General features: G+C 41.0%; 1 long non-coding RNA gene across 1 annotated transcript in view; it reads right to left on the bottom strand.

Moving 5' to 3' along the window:
- Positions 1 to 88: 88 nt before the first annotated feature.
- Positions 89 to 15049, bottom strand: part of LOC131423735 (uncharacterized) — a 33694-nt gene continuing 18733 nt past the window's right edge. The window contains exons 4-5 of the long non-coding RNA XR_009225673.1: positions 2177 to 2342; positions 89 to 1589 (exon numbers count right to left, since the gene is read on the bottom strand). This is a non-coding gene — a long non-coding RNA (uncharacterized LOC131423735). The remainder of the gene's footprint in view (positions 1590 to 2176; positions 2343 to 15049) is intronic.

Below are 15049 nucleotides of genomic sequence, written 5' to 3'. Positions count from 1 at the left end.
TCCCGCATCATCGGGGAATATTTATCCGGAACCTGGTCCATGGAAGCAGAAAACTTGATCCAGTCTCAACTAACTCAGATTGCCGTTTTGAACAGTACCCGTGTTGAACCAGTGACTTTGGGTCAATTCACCGATTGGATATCTTCTGCTTTTTCCTTCTTTAAAGAGTGGGTGGGAGTAGGCATTTTTGGTGCAATGTGTTGCTTCAGTGTTGTACTCTGTTTGTGGTTTCTCTGTCGCCTTAAAACTTGCCATGCACAAGAAAAGGCTATGATCATACAAGCTCTTGCAGCTTTAGAAAATGGCAACTCGCCTCAAGTCTGGCTTGCGCATCTTAAGCAGTAAACCTTTGTCATGGTCGTTACACCCCAAGTTATTATAACATTGCACTGGGATCGACATGACTTTCCTTGTTATTCTCTTAGTGTTGGAAAGCCCTTGCACTCTGCCGGTCTTACTGCCATTGCACGCAGATGGGTTTCCACACTAGTACTTTTCTATCGCCTTGAAGTTCATGCCTTTCTTTCAGGGTGCTGTCAACTTGTTTGTCATTATAAATAGCCACAGTTCAGCCTCAGCTATCTCCCTTTGTCCACCATCGTCACGATACAGGATGCGAGGCAAGGCACTGCACTTGAGTGATCCTTGACGAGGACCTCAAGGAGAGCATGTCCTATTGCATGCGGGTTAGACGGGTCCACGCCCCGCCCTGCGAAAAAAGGTGTCGGCTGATATGGCTTCAGATCTGGGGAAGGCGCCTCCTTAGGACTGAGTCATACTATGCAGCCACTTCTGCACAGTGGGATAAGACCTCTACTCTCGCCTGTATTGTTTTAAGAAAACAGAAAAGGGGGAACTGTGGTGAGCCGCTTCTGCCGTTTCTGCAGATTATGGTCGCCATTACAAGATGACGCTGGCTCCGCTGTGGTCAGTGACAAACAACTCCTTATCTGGGAGAGTTGGCACATGATTTTTCACCACCCTGTGAGAAAGCTCCACGCGGCAGCTTTGCATTGGGGCTTGGGATGCTTTATTAAGGCTGGGAGGGGCATCCGGGAGAGAGAAGAAGAAATATCAAGGGCCTGAATAAACTGTTGAAAGAAGATTCCCGAGTTGCGTCTTCCTTGCGGGCAAGGGGTCGCGACAATACAGGACCCTATAGACCATGTAAGGAGATTCCTTTTATTCTCAAAATAATGCTTTACTCTGTCTATGAGAACTATGAACTTCTTCCAGTTCCATTTCCATTTCAATTTTTTGTAATGACCTATTTAAAAGATTTCTGCAAAAAAACATACTGGAAGAATGGAAAGAATAGATCTATGGACACCACTGGACTCCAATGCCATAGGTCAGGCAAGACCTGCATTATGATGTTGAAGGAGATTCAAAAGCTGGCTGATTCAAAAGATATTCAGGAGATCAAATGAAAGCGACTTAATGTAAGCTTGGAAAGGAGGAAGGAAGCTTTCAAGGTGTAAACCATTTCACTGCAAATATGAACAGAGTCTCAACACTAACCATCTGGATTACAGGAAGATCTCTCAGGTGACACTTGTTAGGAAGCTCCAGTTTGCCTTTGGTGATTCCTGAAAATAATGGAAAAGAACTTTTCAAGACTGGTCTCACTCCAGATACTGAGAAATTCATTCAAATTTATTTTCTTATTTTATTTATTTATTTGGTACAGGGATTGAACTGAGGGGCCCTCTGCCGTATCCCAAGCCTTATTTTGAACTCTCACTGAGTTCCTTGGCACCTCTCCACATTCTCTTCTCTCCGCCTCCAGAGCCACTGGGATTACAGGCCTGCTCCACCGCGTCAGGCTCAAATTGAAATCTTTTTACTCATATATTCTGTGGTTCAATTGAGGAGGGGGTTCCATTTGGATGATCAAGGAGCATCCCCAACACCAAGTCCCGCCTCAAAGCACTAGTAGACCCAAGGAGCAATGGATAGAGCCTTCCCCTTTTAAAAGGGTGGGCGAATTCACTGACCTCTACAGCTTCTTTCAGCTTCTGTCAGTGGCGCAGGCAGGGTCAAAGTCTCTAATCCCAGCTTGGTGCGTGTGCCAAGCTCCTGGCAGCGACAGTGAGAGGCTAAGATACAAGACATGGAGCCCACACCCAGAAGCTAAGAGCCAGAAGGGCCATCCCCAGCACCCAGGGCATATTACCTTTTTGCGATGCGGTTTCCATCCTTCCTCTTTGCTGAGAGATGTCCAGAAAAGTCGGGTGCCCGGCCCCAGCCACTGCGGCCATGACGCCATTGATTAAGGTGGGAGCCGAGAGGACGTCCACCCAATGCCAGCGGGTCAAAGGGTCGAAGACTTCAGTCAGCTCCTGGGTGCCAGAACAAGATACCCGGTAGGAAGAGCCTCCCTGGCACCTACCCACACAGTGCCAGGCGTGTTGCCACTGCGCCTGCGCCACCGCCACCGCCCCTCGTGATGGCTCACAGACTGGTTTGCTGAGTCGCTAGATTGACAAACAGGACTTTGGCGGCGACAGCGCCATCTATGGCCGTAGGCCTGTAGCACAGGTTTGTGAGTTTTTGTGAGCACTGAGTTCAAATGGTACAGGACCTGCAATAAAAAATTAGGTCCCTCTGCACCCAGTTCCTACCGTATTCTTTAAGATGTGACCCAGTGTTTACATTTACATTTTGTGTATCTTATAGAAATATCTACTTTCACATATCTGTGTATCCTCTACTTACATTAGAACAGCTTAGGATACGTTCTCTACCATGTGCCTAAAATATTGATTTTTCTCCATTTATACGTATATCCAAGTTTCTTAATGACCATAGAGCATTGCATGGACTATAAGTAACATAACTGAAAGTAACAGCGTTTATTTCACCGGTCCCATGTTGAAGAACCTCTAGTTATTACAAACTTTGGTTTTAGGTTTTGGTCTTCTGTTACAGACCATGCAATGCAATATCCTTACACATATGTACAACTATATCTAGAAATAGAAATACCTAGAAAAAATTCTAAAATTAAGGATACACAACTTAAAATTTAGAAGGATACTGCTTAATTGATCTACCAAAATTCTGTCAACCTACACTCCTATTCATAGACAGACTTTTACTGGGTTACTATTTCATAACATGCTAAAGTAGGTAACTCTTATGTTTTAGCAAATACCAAAAACAAACCCAAACTGAGAGACTTAATAGTGCAGCTCAGTGCAATATGTGCACATACTTATCAGGCATCAGGACTCAACATGTTAGGAAAACTCTGAATTCAACTACAAGTAGAAGAGCAAAGAACAGTGTGTCTCAAGACAGAAAAAAGTACTAAATTCCAGATTAAATCATAGAAAATCATGATAGTTATAGTATTTAAAAGTAAATTTTACTTTTTTCTTTCTAATGTTTTTAAGCACCTTACATGTACTGTTATTAATCTTCACAACAATTTCTGAGTTGGGTAAACTGATGGTCAGAAAAGTCAGTTATTAAATAGTTGAATGAGTGAAGGAGTGGGCAAAAAGACCACATTAGCTTTAATATTTGGGGAACTGTCATATTCCAACCAATTTTCAACTCACAAGCATTTACAATTCTGAATTTCCACCCATAATTAAAACTGGGTCCATATCAGTAGGCTAGAACAAATAAATGATACAACTGTTATAAAAAGGATAAAAATGGCACAATTTTCTCAGAAACTAGGATAGGAATGTTGGTCTTACACTTTACATTTTCAAAAAGACAGAAGTAGGGCAACAACAAACTCAATTATAGTTGACACAACAAAATCCAGACCTAGGCAAGATAGAGTCTCCAGGAAGTATGGGAACTGGCAAAGAGTAGGCTTAGAGAAGGGTGGTTCCAACAAGGGTAAAAGAATGTATTCACGAATACCTAGTACACTAGAATGGAAAACAGAGACAGGAGGAAGGGATATTTACAGCTACAGGTAAGTAGCTGACACTAAAAAAATGTGACAGTATCTGGTAGCTCCTACGTACCATATAGAGGCTAAAAGATTTCAAGTCTTTAAGAATACCAAAAAGAGAATATGGAGAAAACATGGAAGGGCATCAGGGATAGAAGGTATGTGCCCAAGATGAGTCTCAGCTATTGTGATCAGCACAAAATGCAGGGATGGGATTGTCACTGGGACAATACCCTCAATACAAAAACTGAGAGTTTAGGTCAGGGGAGGACTTGATGCTAAGTTCCAGAGTGTTGGACTAAAGCTCTTTAGTACTTCTGACCACATTTTAGCCTTGTTTTAGAGTCTATGATAATGCTGAGACTACAAGCTACAATTGAATTATGAAGAGAAAATATTTATCAGGCTTGGAGACCAGGAGAGGAAAACAGCATTTGCCTAACTATAAGTGTATATTGGACCTGAATATTTTAGGATGTACAAATTCTATTGCTCTCAGAAATCATCTTACCATATGCTATAAAGTTTGATCTGGAATGTCCCTAAAAGCTTACTCTCCAGCTTGGCACAAGTGGGAAATGGTGAAATATTTAAGAGGTGGGGCCTAAACCAGGCACAATGTTATATGTCTATAATCTCAGCTAACTGTGAGGATGAGAAGAATGATCTCAGATTCCAGCCCAGCATGAGCACCTGAGCAAGACCCTGTCTCAAAATAAGATTTTAAAAGAGTAGCTGGTGATAGCTCAGAGTGATCCTGGATTCACCCCCAGCACTGGAAAAAAGGGGGGTGTCTAGTAGGAGATCGTTTGGTCATCGAGGACCTAGGCTTCAAGGAGACAGTGGGGCCCAGTACCTCCTCTTCCCCACCCTTCTCTCTCCCTTCCATCCCGATCATGAGGTAAGCAGCTTGTTCCACCATGCACTCCCTTCCATGATGTGCTGCTTTGCCACAAGCCCAAACGCAACACAGCCAACTGACTATGAACTGAAACTTCCAAAGCTGTGAACCCAAATAAATCCTTTCTCTTTATAAGGTGATTATGTCAGGTGTTTTTTTTTTTTTTCAGTAACAGAAAGTTAAGTAATACACCACATAACAACCAGTCTCACACCTATCACCTTAACCTGTAGTACCTAAGGATTCCCTGAATTCTATAAGAACACAGGGCATGATTAGGCTTGCAGATGCTTATTATATGTTTTTAGTCTCATCTTACATACCAGTTTTACAAAAGTAAGTTATCTAAAGTATGAAACTGAGCTAAATACAATAAAAAGAACCTTGAAAAACTTTACATAGAGAGATCCAACATGGCGGAGGGCGGGGAGGCAGCGATTTCAGTACCTCCTCAGTAACGGGGTCAGAGAGACGCATTGATACGCTTGGATTCTACCAGCTTAGAGGCTCCCGGTGAAATTCCACTGAAGAGAGACCGGCCGGCAATTGGTAGGATTTTTGGAGGTGACAGTTTGCCCCAGACGAGTGAATCTCTGCCACGCGGCGTAGAGGTCCGGACCTGCCAGCCGCTGCCCGCGCGACTTGGCCGTTGGCTGCACGCCCTTGGCCCCCGCGACTGGGCGGCTAGCCTCTGAGGCGCGGCTCAGCAGGAGCGGCGCAGGGACTCTAGGAAGAGGTCTCTAGCCAGGCCTTCATGAAGTAGTGAACCTGGAACTGAAACCAACCAGAGACAGACCAGTCCCACCCCTCCCTTCAGACACTCTGGCAAGGAGCCTGGGGCCCGCCATAGCAGAGAGGTGACGTCACCGGAGGTCGGCCGACGGAATTCCTTCCCAGCGGAATCCACTTTAGCACGTGTGTGACTCCCACTCCCTCCAGATACAAGCAGCCAGGAAACCTTGGGAATCTCTCTGGGGGCGTGTCTGTAGGTAAGCAGAGGGGATTCCCGATCCCCAACTCCTCTTACCACCAGTGGTGACACCCAAGGTCTTAGCCACCAGTTTCCGGGGGCATGTCCACCAAAGGGGTCCGGAAAAATTAAACTGTTGGTCCCCAGATCACCGCATCACAGCACTGGGGCTTAGATGAATGACAGAGAGAGTGCTCAGTCATTCGGGAAATAGGACACGCGGTGGGGCTGCAAGTGTAACCAGATCTTTGGGGAACCGCCTCTGGTGAACAGGACCTGGCTGGCTGGCTGGCAGGAAGAAGCGGGGGAGGGGCCGGAGAAGTGAAATGGCTCTGGACTAACAGGATTGAGAGACTCCCAGGAGCCGCCTTACAGGGATTGCTATCGCCACATAGAGGGCAGAAGCTCGGCTCCGAGGGCACAGCTCCGCCTACTGGAAGAGAAGAAAATGGATCTCTAAGACTTCAATTATTTTTCTTTTTTTTTCTCTCTTTGTTCTTTTCTCCCCTTTTCCTTCTTTCTTTCTTTCCTGTTTCAAGTTTTATTGTTCTTTCCATTCTCCTCTAATCTCTCTCTCTCCTTCTTTCTTTTTAAGAGCACCTTCCTTCCCCTGCCCCCCAACTTTCATCCCAAGCATTACGTCTTCCATTACGTGTAATTGTCTAAATGCAAATAGGTGAATGTTTCGAGGCTGTCTATAGGGCTCCTAAATACCTAGCTACTACCAAGACCCTGATCCAATCACCTGTTAGTATCCCCCTTCAGTAGAGCAGTCTTCTAAAGTAGCCAAGACATACTAACCCTCATACCACTTAACCTAAACATAAAGTCCTAAGAACAGACAACAAATCACTATATGCATAGAGAATCCGGAAGCCTTTTATGAATTGAATGAATCAGCTTTAAAGTACAATAAAGCCCAACATTTCTAGGCATAGTCTCCCACCACAAAGGAGAGACAACAGAGATAATACAAAACCAAAACAAATTTATAGGAGAAAGCAGAAACACAGCAGTCAAACAGAGCTGGAAAGTAACGTGAACAACATGAAAAAACAAGGGAAAAAAGGATTACAAACAATGCAAGACAACTTAAATCTACAGGAGGACCTAGAGGCATGAGAAAAATGGACAGAGAAAGAACTCAAGGCATACCTAACTCAGATGGAACGGAATATTAGAGAAGACATGAGACAGCAAGACCAAGCAATGAAAGAATATTTTGAAAACGAATTAAACAAACAAATTCAAATGGTAAAGAACGAGCTCTATCAGGAGATAGAGATTTAAAAAAAATCAAACAGTATTCCTAGAAATGCAGGAAATCATAAACCAGATTAAAAACTCAAATGAGAAAATTACAAATAGACTAGATCAAGTAGAAGTCAGAACATCAGATAATGAAGACAAAGTTTATCAACTTGAAAAGAATATAGTCAACACAGAAAGAATGCTTAAAACTCACGAGCAATCTATCCAAGAGATATGGGATGTCATAAAAAAACCAAACTTGAGAGTCATTGGGATAGAAGAAGGTATAGAGGTTCAAACCAAAGGAATGGACAACCTATTAAATGAAATAATCCTAGAAAATTTCCCAGATATGAAAGATAGAATGGATTGCCAAATCCTGGAAGCCTACAGGACCCCAAACATTCAAAACCGTAATAGACCAACTCCAAGACACATAATTATGAAGATATCCAACATACAGAACAAGGAGAGAATATTAAAAGCTACGAGAGAAAGGAGGCAGATTACATTCAGGGGTAAACCAATTAGGTTAACGGCTGATTTTTCATCACAGACGTTGAAAGAGAGAAGATCCTGGAACAACGTATTTCAAACGCTGAAAAATAATGGATTCCAACCAAGAATACTGTATCCAGCAAAATTAAGCTTCAGATTTGACAATGAAATTAAAATATTTCACGATAAACAAAAGTTAAAAGAATTCACAGCCAGAAAACCAGCACTGCAAAGCATTTTGAGCAAAATACTACCCACAAAAGAGGAATTGAAAAATAGCACCCAAAACTAACAGTGGGAGGTATCTCAGTAAAGGGGGAGAAAAATAACCAAAGAGGAAAAACTATCCAAACTAAAATAAATAAATAAATAAACATGACTGGAAGTACAAACCATATTTCAATTGTAACCTTAAATGTTAATGGCTTAAATTCACCAATCAAGAGACATAGGCTAGTAACCTGCATTAAAAAAACAAATCCAACAATATGCTGCCTTCAGGAGACTCATATGATAGGAAAAGACATACACAGGCTGAAGGTGAAAGGTTGGGAAAAATCATACCACTCACATGGCCCTTGGAAGCAAGCAGGAGTGGCCATATTCACACCGAATAAAATCAACTTCAAACCTAAGTTAATCAAAAGGGATAAAGAAGGACACTATATACTGTTAAAAGGAACCATCCACCAACAAGACATAACAATTATTAATATGTATGCACCAAATAATGGTGCTGCAACGTACATAAAACAAACTCTTCTCAAGTTCAAGAGTCAAATAGACCACAACACAATAATTATGGGTGACTTCAACACACTGCTCTCTCCATTAGACAGATCCTCCAGACAAAAGCTGAATAAAGAAACTATAGAACTCAATAACACAATCAATAACCTAGACTTAACCGACATATATAGAATATATCAACCATCATCAAGTGGATACACATTCTTCTCAGCAGCACATGGATCTTACTCAAAGATAGACCATATACTATGCCATAGGGCAACTCTTAGTAAATATAAAGGTGTGGAGATAATACCATGTACCTTATCTGATCATAAAGGAATGAAACTGGAAATCAATGATAAAAAGGAAGGAAAAATCCTGCATCACCTGGAAAATGAACAATATGTTACTGAATGATCAATGGGTTACAGAGGACATAAAGGAGGAAATCAAAAAATTCTTAGAGATAAACGACAATACAGACACAACATACCAGAATCTATGGGATACAATGAAAGCACTTTTAAGAGGGAAATTCATTTCCTGGAGTTCATTCCTCAAAAAAAGAAAAAACCAACAAATAAATGAACTCACACTTCGTCTCAAAACCCTAGAAAAAGAAGAGCAAAACAACAGCAAATGTAGTAGAAGACAAGAAATAATTAAAATCAGAGTGGAAATCAACGAAATTGAAACAAAAAACCATTGAAAAAATTGATAAAACTAAAAGTTGGTTATTCGAAAAAATGAATAAGATCGACAGACCCTTAGCCATGCTAATGAAGAGAAGAAGAGAGAGAATTCAAATTACTAACATACAGGATGAAAAAGGCAATATCACAACGGACACCATAGAAATACAGAAGATAATTAGAAAGTATTTTGAAACCCTATATTCCAATAAAATAGAAGATAGTGAAGATATCGATAAATTTCTCAAGTCATATGATCTGCCCAGATTGAGTCAGGAAGACACACACAATTTAAACAGACCAATAACAAAGGAAGAAATAGAAGAAGCCATCAAAAGACTACCAACCAAGAAAAGCCCTGGACCGGATGGGTATACAGCAGAGATTTACAAAACCTTCAAAGAAGAATTAATACCAATACTTTTCAAGCTATTTCAAGAAATAGAAAAAGAAGGAGCTCTTCCAAATTCATTCTATGAGGCCAACATCACCCTGATCCTGAAACCAAAGACACTTCAAAGAAAGAAAACTACAGACCAATATCTCTAATGAACTTGGATGCAAAAATTCTCAATAAAATCCTGGCGAATCGAATACAAAAGCATATCAAAAAAATTGTGCATCATGATCAAGTAGGATTCATCCCTGGGATGCAAGGCTGGTTCAATATACGGAAATCAATAAATGTAATCCACCACAACAATAGACTTAAAGACAAGAATCATATGATCATCTCGATAGATGCAGAAAAATCATTCGATAAAGTACAGCATCGCTTTATGTTCAAAACACTAGAAAAACTAGGGATAACAGGAACTTACCTCAACATTGTAAAAGCTATCTATGCTAAACCTCAGGCTAGCATCATTCTAAATGGAGAAAAACTGAAGGCATTCCCTCTAAAATCTGGAACAAGACAGGGATGCCCTCTCTCGCCACTTCTATTCAATATAGTTCTCGAAATACTGGCCAGAGCAATTAGACGGACAAAAGAAATTAAAGGCATTAAGATAGGAAAAGAAGAACTTAAATTATCACTATTTGTGGATGATATGATCCTATACCTAGAAGACACAAAAGGGTCTACAAAGAAACTACTAGAGCTAATAAATGATTTCAGTAAAGTGGCAGGATATAAAATCAACACACTTAAATCAAAGGCATTCCTGTATATCAGCGACAAATCTTCTGAAATGGGAAATTTTACAGTCAGCTAGGTCTTCCACCTCTCTAGAATTGCTTCTAATGTTCAGAGTTCATTTTTCAAAGAATCAGCTTACAGAAAAGAAGACCCCTGCTCCTGGAAGTCAAAAGAAAGTAATATCAAGGTGTATAAGAATGCAGACTCAAGGCTTGTCCATAAAAAAATGTCTACAATGAAGAGGGGTGGGGGAAGGAGAGCAGAAGAGAGTTACCAGTCTAACCTGGCCCAGCCCAGGCCAAAGAAAATAGGGGTCAAGGAGAAACTAAAGAGAATCTTGGGCCACATCATTCCCCAGAGAATGCACTCAAGGAACTTCCCCCTAGGGCTGGGATTGTGGCTCAGTGGTAGAACGTTAGCCCAGCATGTGTTTGGCACAGGGCTTGACCCTCAGCACCACTTAAAAATAAATGAATAAAATAAAAGTATTGTGTCCATCTACAACTAAAACAAAAAAAAAAAAGAAAGAAAAACACAAAAACTTTTTAATCCCTTTCTGAATCCTTGAAAACTGCAGTAACTTCACTAATCAAATCAACTTCTATGGTTCCACAACCACTATATTTGCTCAACTTAGATGTCTCTTTCTTCCTTCTCCAGAGATATTAACTATATACGTTAGTATAGTAATGTATTCCTGTTCCTGCTAACGCCACTAATCATTCTGTTCTCACAGGCCTCACTGGACTACACATGACCTACCTTCCAGCCATTCCTGAGGAAACCGCTGTCCCTCATTCCTAGAACTCTTAGGGTTTCTGTCTCAGATATCCTTCTACCTTTTTAAAATATTTTTTTTTTAGTTATATTGGGCACAATACCTGTATTTTATTTGGTTATTTATATGGGGTGCTGAGGATCGAACCTCGTGCCGCACATGTGCTAGGCGAGTGCTCTACTGTGGAGCCACAATCCCAGCCTCTACTTCCTTTTCTTAATAGCACTCAAGAGTGAAATTCAATTCATCATATTTACTCCCCCTTCATCTTTCAACTCTTCAAACATTAGAAGAGGAGAATGTTCCTGCCTTCAAGGAACATTCATTGTCCTGACCCCCACCCAAATTTATTTCCTCTCTTTGTGTTTTCCACATATCATCTTTAACTTCACAAACTGCCACACCAGACCAGAAACAGCAGAGACAAGAAGTGCCTGGTGTATTCAGTGAGAATCCTCTCTCTACAGGCAAAAATGTTAATGTCTTGAGCCTGGAGGACAAACCCCAGGCCATGGGAATAGGTTAAGAGAGATAACTGGGGGCAATTGAGGAAAACAGGTCAGTTCATTATTCTGATTAGCATGTTCCTCGTGCTGGTCTTCATAATATGCACAACTGCCAGCATGGCTAGAGACACAGAGGCTTATAGGGCCCACATTCTATAGCCTGTCACTGCTCACCCAGGAACACGGTTTGATCCTCCCCCTTCAATCTATCTTAATTCCAACGCCATCTTGCCTGGTCCTTTCTTGACAACCAGGTCCTCCCAACAATCTTTGTTCAATTATTCAGGACTGTCCTCCTGACCCCCTCTTTGTGTTTCGCTCAGAAACTCATATTGTTACCACACTGGGCCTCAAAACTCGGCTAATATATGTCCCAAAATAACAGGATCAAGAGGCTAGGCTTATTTTCCTCACTGGCAGAGGCTCACCTGCATGCCAGGGAGTTAATGTTAATTACTCATTAAGCAGACTCAATGCTCTTACCATTGCCACAGAAATCATTCACCAAAAGTTTTACAACGGTCTGAAGGTGATAACCCTATCATCGAATCTTTCTATTGTAGGAAAACAAGTTATTGATTGGGGTTCTCCTGGGGAATGACTGATGCTGAATCTAGAGCTTTGGAATGAAAATTACCTTATAGAGACAATTTAGAACATCTGGCTTATAGAGCTGTTTTCCATTCCAACATCACTAGATACGGGTCTAAGGGAGAATTACCACCTGCCATGAGAATGGATTTTCTGCCAATTCAGGACACAGTATGGAAAATAGGTCTGACTGAGGAGACTTTGGGGATCTGGAAGGGGAATTCTCTTTTTTTTTAATTTTTAATTTTTATTGTTGGTTGTTCAAAACATTACATAGTTCTTGATATATCATATTTCACACTTTGATTCACGTGGGTTATGAACTCCCATTTTTACCCCGTATACAGATTGCAGAATCACATCAGTTACACATCCATTGATTTACATATTGCCATACTAGTGTCTGTTGTATTCTGCTGTCTTTCCTATCCTCTACTATCCCCCCTCCCCTCCCCTCCCCTCCCCTCTTCTCTCTCTACTCCCTCTACTGTCATTCATTTCTCCCCCTTGTATTATTTTTCCCTTTCCCCTCACTTCCTCTTGTATGTAATTTTGTATAACCCTGAGGGTCTCCTTCCATTTCCATGCAATTTCCCTTCTCTCTCCCTTTCACTCCCACCTCTCATCCCTGTTTAATGTTAATCTTCTTCTCATGCTCTTCGTCCTTACTCTGTTCTTAGTTACTCTCCTTATATCAAAGAAGACATTTGGCATTAGTTTTTTAGGGATTGGCTAGCTTCACTTAGCATAATCTGCTCTAATGCCATCCATTTCCCTGCAAATTCTATGATTTTGTCATTTTTTAATGCAGAGTAATACTCCATTGTGTATAAATGCCACATTTTTTTTTTATCCATTCGTCTATTGAAGGGCATGTAGGTTGGTTCCACAGTCTTGCTATTGTGAATTGTGCTGCTATGAACATCGATGTACCAGTGTCCCTGTAGCATGCTCTTTTTAGGTCTTTAGGGAATAGACTGAGAAGGGGAATAGCTGGGTCAAATGGTGGTTCCATTCTGGAAGGGTAATTCTCAATATAATAAGTTGAAAAATGTTATCTATTATAACATTTCCTTTCATAAGGAATTGTACCTTCACAGTATGTGTATTAAATCCCTATGTTTTAGGGTCCAGACCCATTCAAATACCCATTCAAATTTTGTGATGCCTCACAAAAATCTATATTATGTTAAATGTGTAAAGTGTATGCTACAACAACATTTGAACTCTATGGCAAAGTTCAGCACAAACTATAATGACTCTCAAAAGGCTCCTTGTAAAATTAAAAGTACCATGGCAGGAGGCCCCTTACGTACCATCCACGTAGGAACTACTGAGGCACCTGAAACACCATGCTAAATGGCTCATCTGGTGGCTGAGAGCTGGGACTGTTGCTTTGACTGCAGCGGAGACATTGCATCAGCAGGTCCAAACACCCATTACCTTCAACAATTCCATAAGAATGTTACCGAGACCTGGCAAACTCAAGAACATATGGATCCGGATCATTCAAACAAAATTCAACAACTAAAAGATTCTATTATTTGACTAGGAGAATAAGTACAAGATTTACAATGGGCTCAGAAACTTCAGGGTCATTGTAATACCACCCAATTTTGTGTCACTAGAGATCCATATGATGACACTGAGACACAAGGGCAAAATGTATGTAATCACCTAATGGACTTGATCTTTTTCATATCAATACTTGTTTGAATTAAAATTACAATCTCAGGTTCTGCCATAGAAAATGCAAAAACATCTACTTTTGATAAGAAATTTGGGGCAGTTTAGCTACAGGGATTTCTTCCCTCAACTCGTTGAAATACTTTTCTACACATATACCTGGGTTACTAGCTATAACTATACAGTTAATTTATATTCTAGTTCGGCACAGTCTTTCAAGCAGGTTGGAAATGATTAAACCATCAGGAAAATATGGTTCCAACATTAATCATGCTTGCAATGCTCCAAAGGACCTCAACTCCTGAGATCATGGAAAGTGCACCCTGTTTTTGAAAGGGATACAATGGCCTTGATTAAGGGAAATGGGCTCCCCAATGATAGGACCTGCTAAAATTGTTTACCTAGAACTAACAAATCTGTTAATCTTCACCTTTATTATAATAACCTTTCTTCTCCCTATTCTTAATTGTGTACAAAAAACATTTTCTTAATGAGGTGACCTGTCTGGCTCAAGCCCTCTCCACAATACAGTGCAACTTTCTGAAACCACAAAAGGAGGACTGTGCCTGAGCCCCAAGTCTACTCCCACATACACTCTTCTTAAGCCTAAACCACCAGAGAACCCATGTTCTTTTCCAGAACTCTGAGAGCAGGGGTCCTCCTACTTGACCCTTTCTCAGCAAGAAGCAACCTGATCTGAAATCATTGCCACTATTCATTATGACTTTTCAGTGTCTAGAATGAAAGATATGCAAATGACAACCCCAAAACAGTGTGGCCTATGAAGAGGGAGGGAGGGAAAATCAGAACATTGATAACATTGATCCTTTCCCAATACTTCCTTTCCCAGTGACATAAAAATCCCTGGGAAGGAAGCAAACATCAGTCAGTGACAAGACATCCCTGGAAAAGGGCAAGCATTGGACCTGTCCCAATATATCCATTCTCAGTGATAGGACAATGCACCCTCCATTCTTGCCCTATGAAAACACTGCCAATGAAAACAAATTTCTAGGTTTTGTAACCTTTTTCCTGAATGCCCACCTCCTGTTAAAGTTTTCAATGGGTAAGTTACCTCCCAGTGTGTAACCTATATAAACCCAGACCAGCAGCCATTTCTAACCAGAAAGTCTGCCCATCTGATGCCTGACTCCACAGCTGAATAAAGGCTTTGCTGAATTCATGAGGTCTGCACAAATCTCCATCATCTCCATCTCCTTAACCTATAGTAGCTGTGGATACCATTGATTTCTAAGAGAACATAAGGAATGATCTGGCTTACAGATACTCACTGTATGTTCTTAGTCTCATATTACATGCCAGTATTATAGAAGTAAGCTATCTGAGGTATGCAGCTGAGATAAAAAGAAAAAAAAATATACCCTGA

Source organism: Marmota monax, unplaced genomic scaffold (assembly GCF_021218885.2).
Source record: "Marmota monax isolate L192 unplaced genomic scaffold, Marmota_monax_Labrador192_F-V1.1 WCK01_AAM20220418_F8-fsc00106, whole genome shotgun sequence".
Lineage (NCBI taxonomy): Eukaryota > Metazoa > Chordata > Mammalia > Rodentia > Sciuridae > Marmota > Marmota monax.
Note: the sequence above shows the minus strand (reverse complement) of the source record. Positions and strands in the feature narration are given on the sequence as shown.